The sequence below is a fragment of the Dromiciops gliroides genome, chromosome 4 (assembly GCF_019393635.1).
Source record: "Dromiciops gliroides isolate mDroGli1 chromosome 4, mDroGli1.pri, whole genome shotgun sequence".
In the NCBI taxonomy this organism is placed as follows: domain Eukaryota; kingdom Metazoa; phylum Chordata; class Mammalia; order Microbiotheria; family Microbiotheriidae; genus Dromiciops; species Dromiciops gliroides.
The window spans coordinates 121,913,228-121,929,996 of record NC_057864.1 but is presented as its reverse complement, the minus strand read 5'-3'; the positions used below and the strand labels follow the sequence as shown (position 1 = coordinate 121,929,996).

General features: G+C 37.5%; 1 pseudogene; it reads left to right on the top strand.

The window, feature by feature from the left end:
• Positions 1-3,964: 3,964 nt before the first annotated feature.
• Positions 3,965-4,423, top strand: LOC122754689 (annotated as a pseudogene).
• The last annotated feature ends 12,346 nt before the right edge of the window (positions 4,424-16,769 follow it).

Below are 16,769 nucleotides of genomic sequence, written 5' to 3'. Positions count from 1 at the left end.
TCAAAAACAAAATAGCTTGAAGTACCACTTTTCCTACCAAGTGCTTCCCCCAACCATGTTGCTTTGTACATACTTTGTATTTATTTATGTACATGATTCCTGATTCCCTCCAATAGGATTTAAACTATATGAGGGCAAGGAATGTTTTTAATTAGCATTTTATTTCCTTTTAGCTTGTCAAATTTTGTTTTTATGCCCATCTCCTACAGAAAAAAAAAAGCAGATCAGAGAAATCATTTTCATAATATCTCTCTACAGGAAAGAACCAGATCAGAGACAGACAGGAAAAACATAGTACCAGTTTATTCATCCCAAGAACAAGCAAGCATGAATCCAAAGAAGGAGCTCAAAGACTTCCTCTTTCTGAGGGTATATCAGAGGTTTCTTTGATCACTGGTTACAGGGTGTTATCAGTTTCATAAGCACGATACAAAGCAACCTAAAAGCAAATACTATGACAAGAATGGATATAATGCAAAGCAGTTAAACAATTTCAGTTATAACAAGTATGTAGGAAATATCAATTAGTTTGACTGTTAGACTTAACAGAAACACCATGATCAGATTATATGATTCCCAAAAAGAGGTGTGGCAAGGTGGAGAATGCCCAGATATTTTTTACAAGATAGGGACTTACTATCCTGGGGAAAGATGTTAGCATATAGGGACTTATCTGCTAGCTATCTGGGTTCAGTTTGAAGTTCAATCAAAGGGCATTTTGCTTCTATTAATCCAGGGTTTTGTAAAATCCTTTTGGATAATAAGGCAACTCCATCAAATCCAAGTGTTCTATACAGTCATCATAACAAGCCTTAGGTTTCACAGTGCCTACCTGACACAAGTAAGCATAAAATGGGGATAATAGTACTCAGTTCCCATGGTTGTTGTAAATACCATACTCTAAGTGCTTTGCAAACGTTAAGTCACTCTATAAATGATAGCTAGCACTAAGGCTCAGTGGTTTTAAACCTGAATGACTTGGGCCAATGTTAGTACCATCAACAGAAAAGAGGACGGTAGAAGAAGTGGGTTAAGTGGAGAAGATGAGTTTCCTTGACAACATTTTTGAGGTGTTCTGCAGAGTCAGTGTTTCTTTTGGCTTAGCAGCAAGAATGGTGTCTTACTAAATTATGTTTCACCCTAGGCAACCTTGAAATGTGTATTTACATTTTATTTAGTTGTTTGGCTTCTCAAAAGCTGTCTGAAGTAACCCCTGGCAGAAGCCAATCAATTAAACCAGAGGAGAAAGTAAAAGGAAATAAACCCCCCATGGTAAAAGCACCATGGACAGCTTCTAATCATATTCATAACTACCAATAGTTCTGTCATATTATAACTTATTAACCTTTCAGGAACCTTGTCCTAGTTGATATTTATTCTGGAAGAATGGTGACAGTAAAGCTTCTAATTGTGCCTGATGTTATTTTGTATGGCAAGGAACTGGAGCAGAGGGAAACTAGAAGACCAAGTGCTTTCTTTCCAATTTTTCTTTTATTTTTCTTTTAAATTTTTTTTCTTTTTTCCCCCAATTTTTCTTAATGCTTAAATAAACATTTTTCTTTTTTGACATTATCACAGTTACATTTCAAAAAGGAAGAACAGTCCACATACTCAGAAAGGTATAGTTGAAATGTGACTTTTTAAAAATTTATCGAAACTTCTGGAAAGAACAAAGTTTTTAAAAATTATTTGCAGTGGCTAATTTGTTTGTTTACTATGCTCTGTTAGTCTTGAAATTCTTTTTTTCTGTTTGGCTTTTATTTTATTTTAATATTTACAATTTTATTTCTCCCAATTACATGTAAAAACAATTTTAATGTCCATTTAAAAAACTTTGTGCTCCAAATTTTTTTCTTTCCTCCCTTCCTCCCCACTTAAGAAGGCAAGCTATTCAATATGTTATACATGTGTAGTCATGCAAAACATTTCCATATTAGTCAGGTTGTGAAAGAAAACAGGCAAAAAAAAAACTCAAGAAAAATAAACTACAACAATTATGCTTCAATCTGTATTCAAAAAACATCAGTTCTTTCTCTAGAGATGGATCACATTTTTTAATCATAAGTTCTTCAGAGTCGTCTTGGATCATTGTATTTCTGAGAATGGCAAAGTCATTCACAGCTGATCATCTTACAGTATTGTTGATACTTTATATACAGTACATTTCACTTTGTATCAGCCCATGTGAGTATTTCCAGGTTTTTCTGAGAGCATACTGCTCATAATTTCTTATATCACAATAGTATTCCATCATAATCACATCCCACAATTTGTTCAGCTATTCCCCAATTGATGGGCATCTCCTCAATTTTTAATTCTTTGCACCAGAAAAGAGCTGCCATAAATATTTTTTGTGCATATAGGTCCTTTAACTTTTTGTTTTTTATCTCTTTTTGGATAATGACCTAGTAGTGGTATTACTAGGTCAAAGAGTATGTATGGTTTTATAGTCCTTTGGCCATAGTTCCAAATTTCTCTACAGAATGTTTGAATCAGTTTACAACTCCACCAACAATGCATTAATGTCTCATTTCTTCCTTATCCCCTACAACATTTGTCATTTTCCTGTGCTGTCCTATAATCCAATCTAATATGTATGAGGTAGTGCTCCAGAATCATTTTGACTTGCTTCTTCCTAATCAATAGTGAGTTAGAACATTTTTTTATATGACTACAGATAGCTTTAATTATTTGCGCTGAAAACTTCATATCTTTTGATCATTTATCAATTCAGGAAAGGCTCTTATTTTAATAAATTTGACTCAATTCTCTATATGTTTGAGAAATGAGGCCTTTATTAGATAAATGCTTCAAAAATTGCTCACAGTTACTATTGCTAACTGTATCTCCCTCCATCCTATTCCCTCCCCACATTTATTCTATTCCCTATCTCTGTTCACCCTGTCCCTCCTCAAAAGAGTTTTGCTTCTATCTGCCCCTTCCAGCAATCTACCGTCCCTTCTATCACCCCTCCCCCCTTTCCTGCAGGGTAAGATAGATTTCTATACCCAATTAAGTGTGTATATTATTCCCTCTTTGAGCCAATTCCAATGAGAGTAAGACTCACTCACTCCCCAGCACCTTCCCCATCTTTCCCTCTACTGTGTCAGCTTTTTCTCGCTTCTTTTATGTGATTCATCAGAGGCATGTAATTTGATTAAAGCTGCTGGATGTAAAACCATGTAGTGGTTATTTCTTCTTGTAAACAAACAAAAAACCCTATTACAATATTGTGCTACACAACATTTTAGCTATACAAGAGTAAAGCAGACAAATCTTATAGCATTATTTGAAGGTATTTGGAGGGGCCTTGGGGAGAGCTCAGGCAAGTCACTGCCTTTCCTCTGCCATCTTGGCTCTGACCCCTAGTCTTTAGATTCTTTTTTTTTTTTTTAATGAGGCAATGAGAGTTAAGTGACTTGCTCAAAGTCACACAGCTAGTAAGTGTCAAGTGTCTGAGGCTGGATTTGAACTCAGGTCCTCCTGAATCCAAGGCCAGTGCTTTATCCACTATGCCACCTAGCTGCCCCTAGTCTTTAGATTCTTAAATACCTCTGATTGCATTTAAATAGAAGGAAAGGAATGAAGATTTCACAGTTGGGGGGAGGAAAAACAGAAAACTTGCAATTTCTTATTGAATATTTTTTCCTTCCCAATGATATTCATTTTTTTAAAAAAATGAACTGTATTCTCGTCAAGTATTTCAATTTTTATGAATTTAATTTTGATTAGATAAGTAAAGGTCCTTTGAATTTAACATTGCTCACCTTGGGGTCTCCTATGCTTAAAAAACATTTTTAATTCTTTAGGAGTAATATAAAAAATAATTCAGAAAGAGAAGTATCTTGGGAACCCATTATAAAACTGGAAAATGTATTTAATTTTAAGCTTTAGAGCCCTAAATTTAGGGGGTTTGTTTTTTAAATGGGGCCATTAGTGGGACAGCAGCAGCACCAGACCTAAGATGGCAGCCAGCAAGAGGCTGATGAAGGAGCTGTAAGAAATCTGCAAGTGTGGGATGAAAAACTTCCATAACATCCAGGTTGATGAAGCTAATTTATTGACTTGGCAAGGGCTCACCGTTACTGACAACCTTCTGTATGACGAGGGAGCCTTCAGAATAAAAATCAACTTCCCAGCAGAGTATCCATTCAAACCACATAACATTTAAAACAGATTTACCACCCTAGCATCGATGAAAAGGGGGCAGGTCTATCTGCCAGTCATTAGTGCTGAAAACTGGATACCAGCAACCCAAAGTGACCAAGTCATCCAGTCCCTCATAGCACTGGTGAACAACCCCCTGCCTGAGCACCCGCTTTGGGTTAACCTAGCTGAAGAGTACTCTATGAACTGTAAAAAACCCTGTAAGAACACTGAAAAATTTACAAAGAAATATGGGGAAAAGCGACCTGGGCACTAAATCTTCCATGATTGATTCCAACCAGGGTGAGTGGAGACCTGGAGCAATGCATTTCCAATACTCCAAACAGGACTCTTTGGGAAATTGACAGGGACCACTTCCTGGCGTTAACTTGTGGCAGTTACTAACTTCCTACCATTTTCTTAGTCAAAAATGGACTAGGTAAACCTGTAAAGAAAGGATTAAAAATTTAAGATGTTATAAAATAATAACAATAATATATAAATGGGGCCATTAAGTATTGACAGTGCAAACCAGGCAATCTGCATTCAAAGGCAGAATACCTGTCTAAGAAACTACTACTTTGCCACTTATCAATTATGTAACCTTGGGCAAGTCACTTCCCATTCTTAGACCTCAGGCTTTTCACCAGGAATAGGACAATTGCTTTCCTCATTACAGCTCTGTCCAAGTATGTTGTTAATACAGAAGAGAGATAGGTGTGTGCTGTCATACTCAGGGAAGGTGTTTTGTTTTGTTTTGCTTTGTTTTGTTTTGTTTTGTTTTCTTAGAGGGTTCTGAATATGAACTGGGCCTTAAAAGATTTGCAATATTTAGATTGGCAGAGAAGAGGAGAGAGGTTGCTCCAAGCACTGGAAAAATTGTGGACAAAAGTACAGAGGATAAGAAAAAGAACCAGGGCAGCTAGGTGGTGTGGTGGATAGAGCACTGGCCCTGGAGTCAGGAGCACCTGAGTTCAAATCCAGCCTCAGACACTTAACACTTACTAGCTGTGTGACCCTGGGCAAGTCACTTAACCCTAATTGCCTCACTGAAAAGAAAAGAAAAAGAACCATGGCTTATACGTTTTGTGAATTGGAATTGACCATGTAAATATTCTACTCCAACCCCCTCATTTTCCAACTGAGAATGCTAAGGCCCAGACATTTTAAGTGACTTGTCCAAGGTGACACAGGTGATAAGCGGCAAAGCTAGGATTTGAGCCTAGATGGCTCAAGATCTTAGAAATGTAGAAACCTTGGAAAACAGATTTCTAAATCACAGCTCTTTCCCATACCATATGACCCATGAAAAGAAGAGGGAGGCAAGCAACCAGACTCAGAAAAATTCTCCCTGAATCTTCAGGTCACATAGTACTCAGTATACTTTTCAGGAATGACATATATGATGAGGTTGACATACACATTTTCAGAGCTAGCTCAGTATTTGGGAGACTCCAAAGGAAAGTAAAATAAATAAGAGGTGTTGGGGCTTCCTATCAAACTGCAGATCTACAGAGCCATTGTGCTGACCTTATTGTTGTATTCTTGTGAAACCTGGACAATATACCAGTGCCAGGAAATTGAATTGTCTCCAGTTGAATTGTCTTAGGAATATTCTGAAGATCACCTGGCAAGATAAGGCACTAGACACAGAGCTCCTTTCTTGAGCTGAGTTGCCAATTATTCAAACTCTATTACCGAGAGTACAACTCAGATGGACTAGCCATGTTGTTTGAATGCCAAATGTATATTGACTTAAAAGGTGGTTTTATGAATAACTCACACAAGGTAAGCACTTACACAGAGGTCAGAACAAATGATACAAGGACAATATCAAGGTCTTTCTGAAGAACTTTGGAATCAATTGTGAGACATAGGAGAAATTGCTACTTAATCATCCAGCATGGTATATCCACATCAAATATGTGATTTGCTCTATGAGCAAAGCAGAGATGCAGTACTCAAAAGAAACATGAGACACATTTTGAGACATCTCTATTCAAAATGTTCATATGTACCTGTGGTACAGCCTTCTGAGTTCTTATTGGTCTGATCAGCCACAGTTAGACACATTGTACCTTTTTTTTTTTTTTCCGGGGCAACGAGGGTTAAGTGACTTGCCCAGGGTCACACAGCTAGTAAGTGTCAAGTGTTTGAGGTTGGATTTGAACTCAGGTTCTCCTGAATCCAGGGCTGGTGCTTTAACCACTGCACCACCTAGCTGCCCAGACACATTGTACTTTGACCCCAACAGTAATGTCATTTTGGTCCTCTTCGAGCACAAAGGAAACAACCAAGAAACTATGTACCAGGTATTGCGCTAGAGCTTAAAAAGAAAGGCAGAAAACAATCCCTGCTCTCAAGGAGCTTAAGTTCAGGTTTAACTGAGCAAACATTTGTTGTATGCCTAATATAGGTCCAAAGTAGATAATATGAGAAGTTAAAATTTTAAAGATCTGTCACATAAATCCTCAGCACCAGGGAAGTTAAAATCTAGAGGAAACAAATAGAAATCATTTACAAGTCAGGGTTGAATCAACTTTATGATATACACAAATATATTTTTCAGATGTGCTAAGGATTTTCAGACATGGAAAGGACTATCCTTGGAGAGAGCCTTAATGGGTTCATGAAGATTTCAGACTTAGAATGAGATGTTGAATTTGTTCTTTAAATGCCTCCATTTTGACCCTTGTTGCAGAAGGAAGACCACTTTCTTTTGTTCATGGAGTAAATCAATTGTTTTTTAGTTATCTGTTAAAACAAGAATTTTTTTATATTAGAATAACTTTAAAAAATGATTAAACTAGTTTACATGATATTTGCTTACTTATTGAGTTAATTAGTTGCATCTAAATAAGTTAAAATGGGAAAGAAAGAACTAATGCTAGAATAAGTGGTATTAACATTTTGAATTTGGGAATGAAGCCACTGTATTTAAGTATTTATTGATATCTTTTGTATTCATTTACAAATGTATTCCTTTTTCTTCCCAGAAATCCACCCCTTATGACAAAGCAGAGACAGAGATAAAGACAGAGACAAGCAATTCTGCAAAACTAAATGATGTAGCAATAAAATCTGACATATAAGGGGGAGGCTAGGTGGCACAGTGGATAAAGCACTGACCCTGGATTCAGGAGTACCTGAGTTCAAATCCGGCCTCAGACACTTGACACTTACTACTAGCCATGTGACCCAGGGGGCAAGTCACTTAACCCTCATTGCCCCACTAAAAAAAAAAAATCTGACATATAAGTATTTTCCATTCCCATAGTCTACCACCTCTGTAAAGAAGGGAGGAAAATGCATCTTTTTCCCTCTTATTTGTGGCTATGCTTGATCATTAGCATTTCACTGCATTTAATTTCATGTTTTGTTGTTGTTCTTTGCATTTATATTGTTGTGGTCATTGTGTATATTGTTCTGCTTTTGTTTACTTCACTTTACCTACTTTAGTTCATATTAAGTCCTCCCATGTTTCTATATATTCTTTTTTTTCATTTTATTGGGCCTTTTAAAAAAATTACTTGTATAGATAGTTTTCAACATTCACTTTCATATGATTTTGAGTTCCCAATGTTTCTCCCATGTTTCTTTCCCTTCCCCTCCTGATACTAGCTAGCAATCTGCTATAGGTTATACATTACAATCATGTTAAACATATTTCCACATTAGTCATATTGTAACACAGAAGTGCTCCAACGCCCGCAACTTCCGAGCATCTACACGCTACTGAAGCAAAGACTGGCTCAGTCATGTGCACTGCATGCAAGACAGGTGCATTTCTAAAGACCTACTCTATGGCGAGTTAGCCTCAGGCCAAAGACCTGCTGGACGCCCCCAGCTTCGCTACAGAGATGTATGCAAGCCAGACCAGCAGCTGGGAAGAGATGGTCAAAGACCTCGCCGGGTGGAGTTCAGTACTCAGGAGCAGCTTGCGTGCAGCTGAGATGGGCCTTCAAGCTCAGGAGGAAGAAAAACGAATGAGATGTAGGAACCGACAGGCAACAGAAAGTGTAGTTTTCCGATGTACCCCTTGCGGCAGGAGCTGTAGCTCCCGTATCGGATTGCACAGCCACACTGTGGCCTGTGGCTCTTCAAGGAGCTGATCCATGGTCCTCCGTGCCTGGTGGAAGCCTACTACTACTACTACTACTACTTCTACTACTAGTACTAGTAGTAGTCATATTGTTTTGGTTTTTGTTTTTTGCAGGGCAATGGGGGTTAAGTGACTTGCCCAGGGTCACACAGCTAGTAAGTGTCAAGTGTCTGAGGCCGGATTTGAACTCAGGTCCTCCTGAATCCAGGGCCGGTGCTTTATCCACTGTGCCACCTAGGCACCCCTTACTACTAGTCATATTGTAAGAGAAGAGTTAGAACAAAAGGGAGAAAAACCACAACAACAAAGCAACAGACGTGAAAATGGTATGCTTCAATCTGCATTCAGACCCCACAGCTCTTTTTTCTGTATGTGGAGAGTATTCCTTTTCAAGTCTTGGCATTGTCTTGGATCATCCTATTGCTTAGAAGAGCTAAGTCTTTCATAGTTGATTATCACACAATGTTGTTTATACTGTGTATAATTTTCTCTTGGTTCTGCTCATTTTACTCAGCATCATGTAAGTCTCTCCAGGTTTTTCTGAAATCTGCCTGCTTATCATTCCTTACAGCACAATATACCACGGGGCAGCTAAGTGGTGCAGTGGCTAAAGCACTGGCCCTGGATTCAGGACGACCTGAGTTCAAATCCGGCTCAGACACTTGACACTTACTAGCTGTGTGACCCTGGGCAAGTCACTTAACCCTAATTGCCCCGCAAAACAAAACAAAAACAAACCCCAAATTCCCCCATAATATTCATATACCACAACTTGTTTAGCCATTCTCCAATTGATGGACATCCTCTCAATTTCCAATTCTTTGCCACCACAAAAAAAGCAGCTATAAATATTTTTGTAACTGTGGGTCCTTTTCCTTTTTTCATAATCTCTTTGGGATATAGACTTCATAGTGGTATTGCTGGATCAAAGGGTATGTACAGTTTTATAGCCTTTTGGCCATAGTTCCAAATTACTCTCCAGAATGCTTTGATCAGTTCACAACTCCACCAACATCTTGCATTAATGTTCCAATTTTCCCACATCTCTTCCAACATTTATTATTTTCCTTTTTTTGTCATATTAGCCAATTGGATATGTGTGAGGTGGTACGTCGGAGCAGTTTTAATTTGCATTTCTCTAATCAGCAGTGATTTCTCAATCACATTTTTTTTTTAGTGAGGCAATTGGGGTTAAGTGACTTGCACAGGGTCACACAGCTAGTAAGTGTTAAGTGTCTGAGGCCAGATTTGAACTCAGGTACTCCTGACTCCAGGGCCGGTGCTCTATCCACTGTGCCACCTAGCTGCCCAATCACATTTTTTTTTTTCATATGGCAATAGATACTTTTAATTTCTTCATCTGAAAACTGCCTGCTCATATCCTATGACCATTTCTCAATAGGGGAATGGCTTGTATTCTTTTATATTTGATTCAGTTCTCTCTCTATATATATTCAGATATGAGGCCTTTATCAGAGACACTGGCTGTGAAAATTGTTTCCCAGCTTTCAAAATGATTCATTTTGTATCTCATAATGTTCTCTATCTCATCCATAGAACTGACAAGTAAACTATTCCTTCCTTTTCTAATTTGCCTATAGTATCACCCTTTATGTCTAGATCATGTAACCATTTTGATTTTACTTTAGTACATGGCATAAGATGTTGGTCTATGCCTAGTTTTTGCCATACTGTTTTTCAGTTTTCCCAACAATTTTTGTCAGATAGTGAGTTCTTATCCCAGAGGCTAGAGTCTTTGGGTATATCAAACAGGAGATTGCTGTATTCATTTATTGCTTTTTGTGCCTAACCTATTCCACAGATATGCCAGTCTATGTCTTAGCCTGTTCCAAGTAGTTTTGATGGTTGCTACTTTATAATGTAGTTTTAGATCTGGTACAGCTAGGCCACCTTCCTTTGCATTTTTCTCCATTAATTCCCTTGATATTCTTGACCTTTTGTTTTTCCAGATGAATTTTGTTTTTATTTTTTCTAGCTCTATAAAATAATTTTTGGTAGTTTAATTCACTTATTCAGTGCCATACCAATCAATTTAGGTGAAATTATCATTTTTATTATATTAGCACAGCTTACCCATGAGCAATTGATATTTTTCCATTTGTTTGGATCTGATTTTATTTGTGCAAAAAATGTTTTGTAATTGTGTTCAGATAATTCCTGGGTTTGCCTTGGCAGTCAGACTCCCAAATATTTTATATTGTCTACAGTTATTTTAAATGGACTTTGTTTTTCTATTTCTTGCTGCTGTACTTTGTTGGTCATATATAGAAATGCTGACGTTGTATGTGGGTTTATTTTATATCCTGAAACTTTGCTAAAGTTGTTAATTGTTTCAAGTAGTTTTTTAGTTGATTCTTTAGGATTCTCTAAATATACCATCATATCATCTGCAAAGAATGATAGTTTTGTTTCTTCTTCTTCTCTTTTTGCTAAGGCTAACATTTCTAGTACAATATTGAATAATAGTGTTGATAATGGACATCCTTGTTTCACCCTTGATCTCACTGGGAATGCCTTTAACTTATCCCCATTGCATATAATGCTTGCTGATGGTTTAAGATAGGTACTGTTTATCACCCTAAGGAAAACTCCATTTATTCCTTTGCTCTCTAGTGTATTTAATAGGAATGGGTGCTGTATTTTGTTAAAAGCTTTCTCTGCATCTATTGACATAATTATATGATTTTGGTTAATTTTGTTATTGATGTGTTGATTATGTTGATAGTTTTCCTAATATTGAACCAACCCTGCATTCTTGGTATGAATCCCACCTGGTCACAGTGTATTATCCTGGTGATACATTGCTGTGATCTCTTTGCTAATGCTCTATTTAGAATTTTTGCATCAATATTTGTTAGAGAGATTGGTCTGTAATTTTTGTAAATATTAATCCATTTCATTTAGATAGTCAAATTTATTAGCATATAGCTGGGCAAAATAGCTCCTAGTTATTGCTTGAATTTCCTTTTCATTGGTGGCAAATTTGCCCTTTTCATTTTTGATACTGGTAATTTAGTTTTCTTCTTTTTTTAATCAAATTAACCAAAGGTTTATGTATTTTATTGTATTTTTTCCATAGAATCAGCTTTTAGTTTTGTTTATTTATTTCTATAGTTTTCTTACTTTCAATTGTATTAATTTCTCCTTTAATTTTCAGAATTTCTAATTCAGTATTTAACTGAGGATTTTTTTTTTTTTTTTTTGCCGGGCAATGAGGGTTAAGTGATTTGCCCAGGGTCACACAGCTAGTAAGTGTCAAGTGTCTGAGGCTGGATTTGAATTCAGGTCCTCCTTAATCCAGGGCCAGTGCTTTATCCACTGTGCCACCTTGCTGCCCCTAACTGGGGATTTTTAATTTGGCCCAGTTTATTGATCTTTTTGTTCTCTGTTTTATTCGTGTAGGCATTTAGAGATATAAAATTACCCCTATGAACTGCTTTGGCTGCATCCCATAAGTTTTGGTGTGCTGTGTCATCGCTGTGATTCTCTTTGATGAAAATATTGATTGTTTCTATGATTTTCTGCTTGACCCACTCATGCTTTATGATGAGATTATTCAGTTTTCCATTCATTTTTGGTCTGTCTTTCCATGGCCCTTTATTATACACTTTTTTTTTTTTTTTTGCTTAATGATCTGGTTTGATCGGTTGGAGAGGGGCATTCACACCCATGCTCACACCTGCACACAACTGGTTGGATCCGGTTTGATTCTTATTTCAATCAGTCAACAAATATTAGTGCCTATCCTGTGCCAGGGACTGTGCTAAGTGCTGGGGATACAAAACCAACGACTGTATGAGTTCATACAAACTTTCTCATTTGTTTTGGATTATTCAGGTATGTCATTTCTTATACCATAATACTCAGGTAAGGGTAATAATGGCACCTACCTTGCAGGTGTGACAAGTGGAGTGACACCCCCTGCTGGAAAGATACTGTAGGAAAGCTCTGCCATGAGGAGAAGGTGTCATGTGGCTTGGAAGGTCAGTTCCTTGGCTTCAGGAAGCGATGCTTGATGTTTCCTGTTTGGACAGGAGGCTTGAGGGACGAAGAAGTGGTGAGACTCTCTCTCTTTTCACCAGGACCTTGTGGGGAATGGAACTAGAAATGCTGGCTCCCTGAGATAGATAGATCTAGGTATCTGGGCCTCTTTCTCTCTCTTCACCAAATTCTTATGCTCCTTAATAAATGCTTAAAAGTCTAAACTCTTGCTAAAGCTTCTAATTTATTGGTGACCACTCATTAGAATTTTAGACAGTATAGCTAGAATTTTAGCCACATTACAGAAACCAACCATTCACAGTGTCGTTGTGAAGATCAAATGAGAACATATTTCTAAAGTGCTTCACAAGCCTTTATGCTAAATGCTAGCTATTATTATATTGAATTAACTGAGCAAAGGAAAGTTAGAGGGGGAAATGAGATCTTTTGCCTCAAATTCAAAGAAGCACAAAGTGGAAAACTAAAATGAGGAAGCTAAAATGTGGTTCTTTGTTGGGAAAATTTCTAAGTCGCAGTGTTAGATGAAGAAAAACCAAAGTTTCTAAGCCAAAGCAAATAGGTTTCTTGAGAGAGAGAGAGAGAGATCCTGTCTCACAATAAAGCTGATCCCAGGTCTGGGACCCAAAGACCCCAAACCTCAGGATCCATGAATATTTATACTTGATGACCCCTTCCCATAATTTAACACAATCCAAATGGCCCAAATACAATAAGTATAAAATTAGAAGAAAGAAGCCATCAGTTAGATATCAACATACTCACTTGTCATTCTATATACCCTACTTAAAATAGCCCTGTTACCAAGTAACAGGCTCATAACATAGGAAACCATCTATTTGTAACGATTGGAATGACGCCACCTGCTGGAGACTTACTGTAGAAGAGTTCTGCCCATGAAGCGAAGGTCTTTGAGGGCAAGACCAGGAGTCAGGAAGTGACGCGGGCTAGTGGGAGGGGGAAGGAAGAGACGGGCGCTCAGGCTCGCGCTTCTTTCCTCTGGACTCTGGCGGAGAAGGGAGCTAGAAATGCGCTCTCCCTTTAATAGATAGAAATCTAGGCCTTTCTCTCTCTCTTTACCAAATTCTTATTCTCCTTAATAAATGCTTAAAAGTCTAACTCTTGCTAAAGCTTATAATTTATTGGCGACCACTCATTAGATATTTTAGACAGTTTAGCTAGAATTTTAGCCCTTAACATATTGGAATGTGTCTTTGCCATCTCTGTCAAAGCCTCTCTTACTTCTATTCCTCTGAGTTGTTTTCTGCTATCAATAATACCCACCATATTTCTTTAAGCGTGATGTTTCCAACTTCTCACTAGCTCTGATTGGTTCCTTATAGCTCAGAAGTTACTATTTTAGGAATCTGACCTTTAAGCTGATTGGTAGCTATAGCAGATAGTTGAATTTTAAGTAAGTTGTAGAGTAGACAAGCTAGAATTTGCATTAGGTCATTTCAATATCTATCTTACTTCATTATAATTTTCTTAAGATACTAAAGAATATCTAAATATTTTAAATCACAGTTTGTATTCTATAAATTGTTTAGTATTACTGTTCAATCACTTGTATCTAAGGGATGGGGAAAATCTCACTCACAGTCTTTTTCAGCTAGATACCTATTATTCTTGGGAAATGACAGAGTCAAAGTGTTAGTATTTGTCAATTCATCATGCCTTGACTTATTATTCTTTCTTTCTTTTTTTTTTGCAGGGCAATGAGGGTTAAGTGACTTGCCCAGGGTCACACAGCTAGTAAGTGTCAAGTGTCTTAGGTTGGATTTGAACTCAGGTCCTCCTGAATCTACAGACGGTGCTTTATCCACTGTGCCACCTAGCTGCTCCAAACTTATTATTCTTAATATTCATCTTTAGGTCTTTCATTCTGTGCCTCTATATCTTGCCACTGGACTCAGATGGCTCTGGTGGAGTGAGTGAGGCTGGTTACTTCACACAGCCCACCTCATTAAATCTAATTCAATGTATGTCATGACATCATCCTGATGTCATTGGTCCTCTTTGAGAAGAAAGGACAAACAACAACAATCTATGCCTTTCTTAGGTGGCACAGTAGATTGGATTCTGGGCCTTTAGTGAGGATGATCTGAGTTCAGATTTGGCCTCAGATACTAACCTCCGTCTGCCTCCATTTTCCCAAGTGTAAAATGGAAATAATAGCACCTACCTCCCAAAGTTGTTGTCAGGATCAAATGAGCTATTTGTAAAACACTTAGCACAATGCCTAGCACACAGTAGGTGCTTAATACTTATTCTCTTCCTTTCAATAATAATGACTTCATAATTTCAATTTTTGACAATTTCCTTGACATTCTTACTAAAGGGAGTTTCCAAAGTGGGAGTTTCACAGCTGAATGAAATCCCCTTGTCCTTATCCCTTTTCTCCTTCCTCCTCACCAAGAAAAAAACAATATTTCAGAGAAGTCCAAAATATGTAAGATCCCAGAGGAAGAGTTGCTGCTAACAGAGGGGATTATGGATGACTGGTTCAGGAGGGGTTCAAAGAAAGATACACTTTGGGTTCTAGGTTGGTGGCTATATCAGCTGAGGAATGGGAGATAGTGGTATTGTCTCAGGTACAGACATGATGAGGGAAGGTCAAAGCCTAGCTGGTGGGAAAACAGAACTATTTGGGCTTGCACGACCTGGTCTTCTGAGAACAGATGATATTTTTTCAAAACAACGAAGAGGGAGGGGAGCCATCTCAAGAGTACAGAATGCCCATCCCCTGTGGTCAGGGCCTGAAGGCTGTATTTTCTTGTGCCTGGAAAGAAAGGGGGAAAGAAGTAAAATTAATGGCCTGGTCATTTCTAAAATATATCAGGAACTAAGTCAAATTTATAAGAATCCAAGTCATTCCCCAATTGAGAAATGGTCAAAGGGTATGAACAGGCAGTTTTCTGATGAAGAAATCAAAGGTACCTATTGCCATATGAAAAAAATGCTCTAAATCACTATTGATTAGAAAGATGCAAATTAAAACAACTCTGAGGTACCACCCGACACCTATCAGATTGGCTAATATGACAAAAAAGGAAAATAATAAATGTTGGAGAAGCTGTGGAAAAATTAGAACAATAATGCATTGTTGGTGGAACTGTGAACTGATCCAACCATTCTGGAGAGCAATTTGGAATTATGCCCAAAGGGCTATAAAGCTGTGCATACCCTTTGACCCAGCAATACCACTTTTGGGTCTTTCCCCCAAAGAGATCATAAAAAAAGGAAAAGGGCTCACATGTACAAAAATATTTATAGCTGCTCTTTTTGTGGTGGCAAGGAATTGGAAATTGAGGGGCTGCCCGTCAATTGGGGAATGACTGAACAAGTTGTAGTATATGAATGTAATGGAGTTCTATTGTGCTATAAGAAACAATGAGTAGGAGGAGTTCAGAGAAACCTGGAAGGACTTGCATGAACTGATGATGAGTGAGATGAGCAGAACCAGAAGAACATTATACACAGCATCATCAACATTATGTGTTGATCAACTATGATATACTAGATTCTTCTCACCAATCCAATGGTACAAGAAAGTTCCAAAGGACTCATAATGGAAAAGGCTCTCCAAATCCAGAAAAAAAAAAAAGGAACTGTGGAATATGGATGTTGATTGGACCATACTATTTCTTTTGGTTTTGGTGCTGTTGTTTTTCTGTTTTGAGGTTTTTCCTTTTTGCTCTGATTCTTCTCTTATAACATGACTAATGCAGAAATATGTTTAATGTTATTATGTATATATAACCTATATCAGATTACCTGCTGTCTAGGGGAAGGGGGAAGGGAAAGGAGGGAGGGAGAAAAATTTGAAATTGGAAATCATATATAAACAAATGTTGAAAACTATCTCTACATGTAAGTGGAAAAGAATAAAATACTTTTATTTAAAAAAATTAATGGCATGGAATATCTTCCCTTATGATATAAATATATTATAGATAGATATAAGGAATATTTTTCCCCCTTTAAATTAATTGGTTGTCAGGTATTTAGGCTGGCACCATTTCTCTTTTCTAATCAGGTTTATTATAAGGTATAAATTGAGATGGTATAAGTCAGCAAATGGTGTGTTTCTTTTATCATACTTTAATGTGTCTGACATCTTGGACTTTGGTTCCTTGTTTTCATGGTAGGAGACTCTGTCTTTCTTTCTCAAAAAAAAAATTTCCAAAATCAGTGCACAAAGCAAAAGGTTCTTGGTTGATGACTTCAGTTGTAAATGCTTTAAAAAAAATAGATTTCTGGATTGCTACTTTCCCAATGGGAATTGAGCTGCACTACTCTACAATCCAGTGACATTTGCTTTCTTGCTGTTCTTCCAATAAGATGTTCCATTTTCTGACCCCAGGCCTTTTCTCTGGCTGTCCCCTAAGTCTTGAATGCTGTCCTTTTTCATCCCTAGCTCCTGGCTTTCCTGGCTTCCTTCAGATCTGTAAAGAATTAATTGTTATTTGAGGTTTTTATGCCTCGGTGCACACTGGCC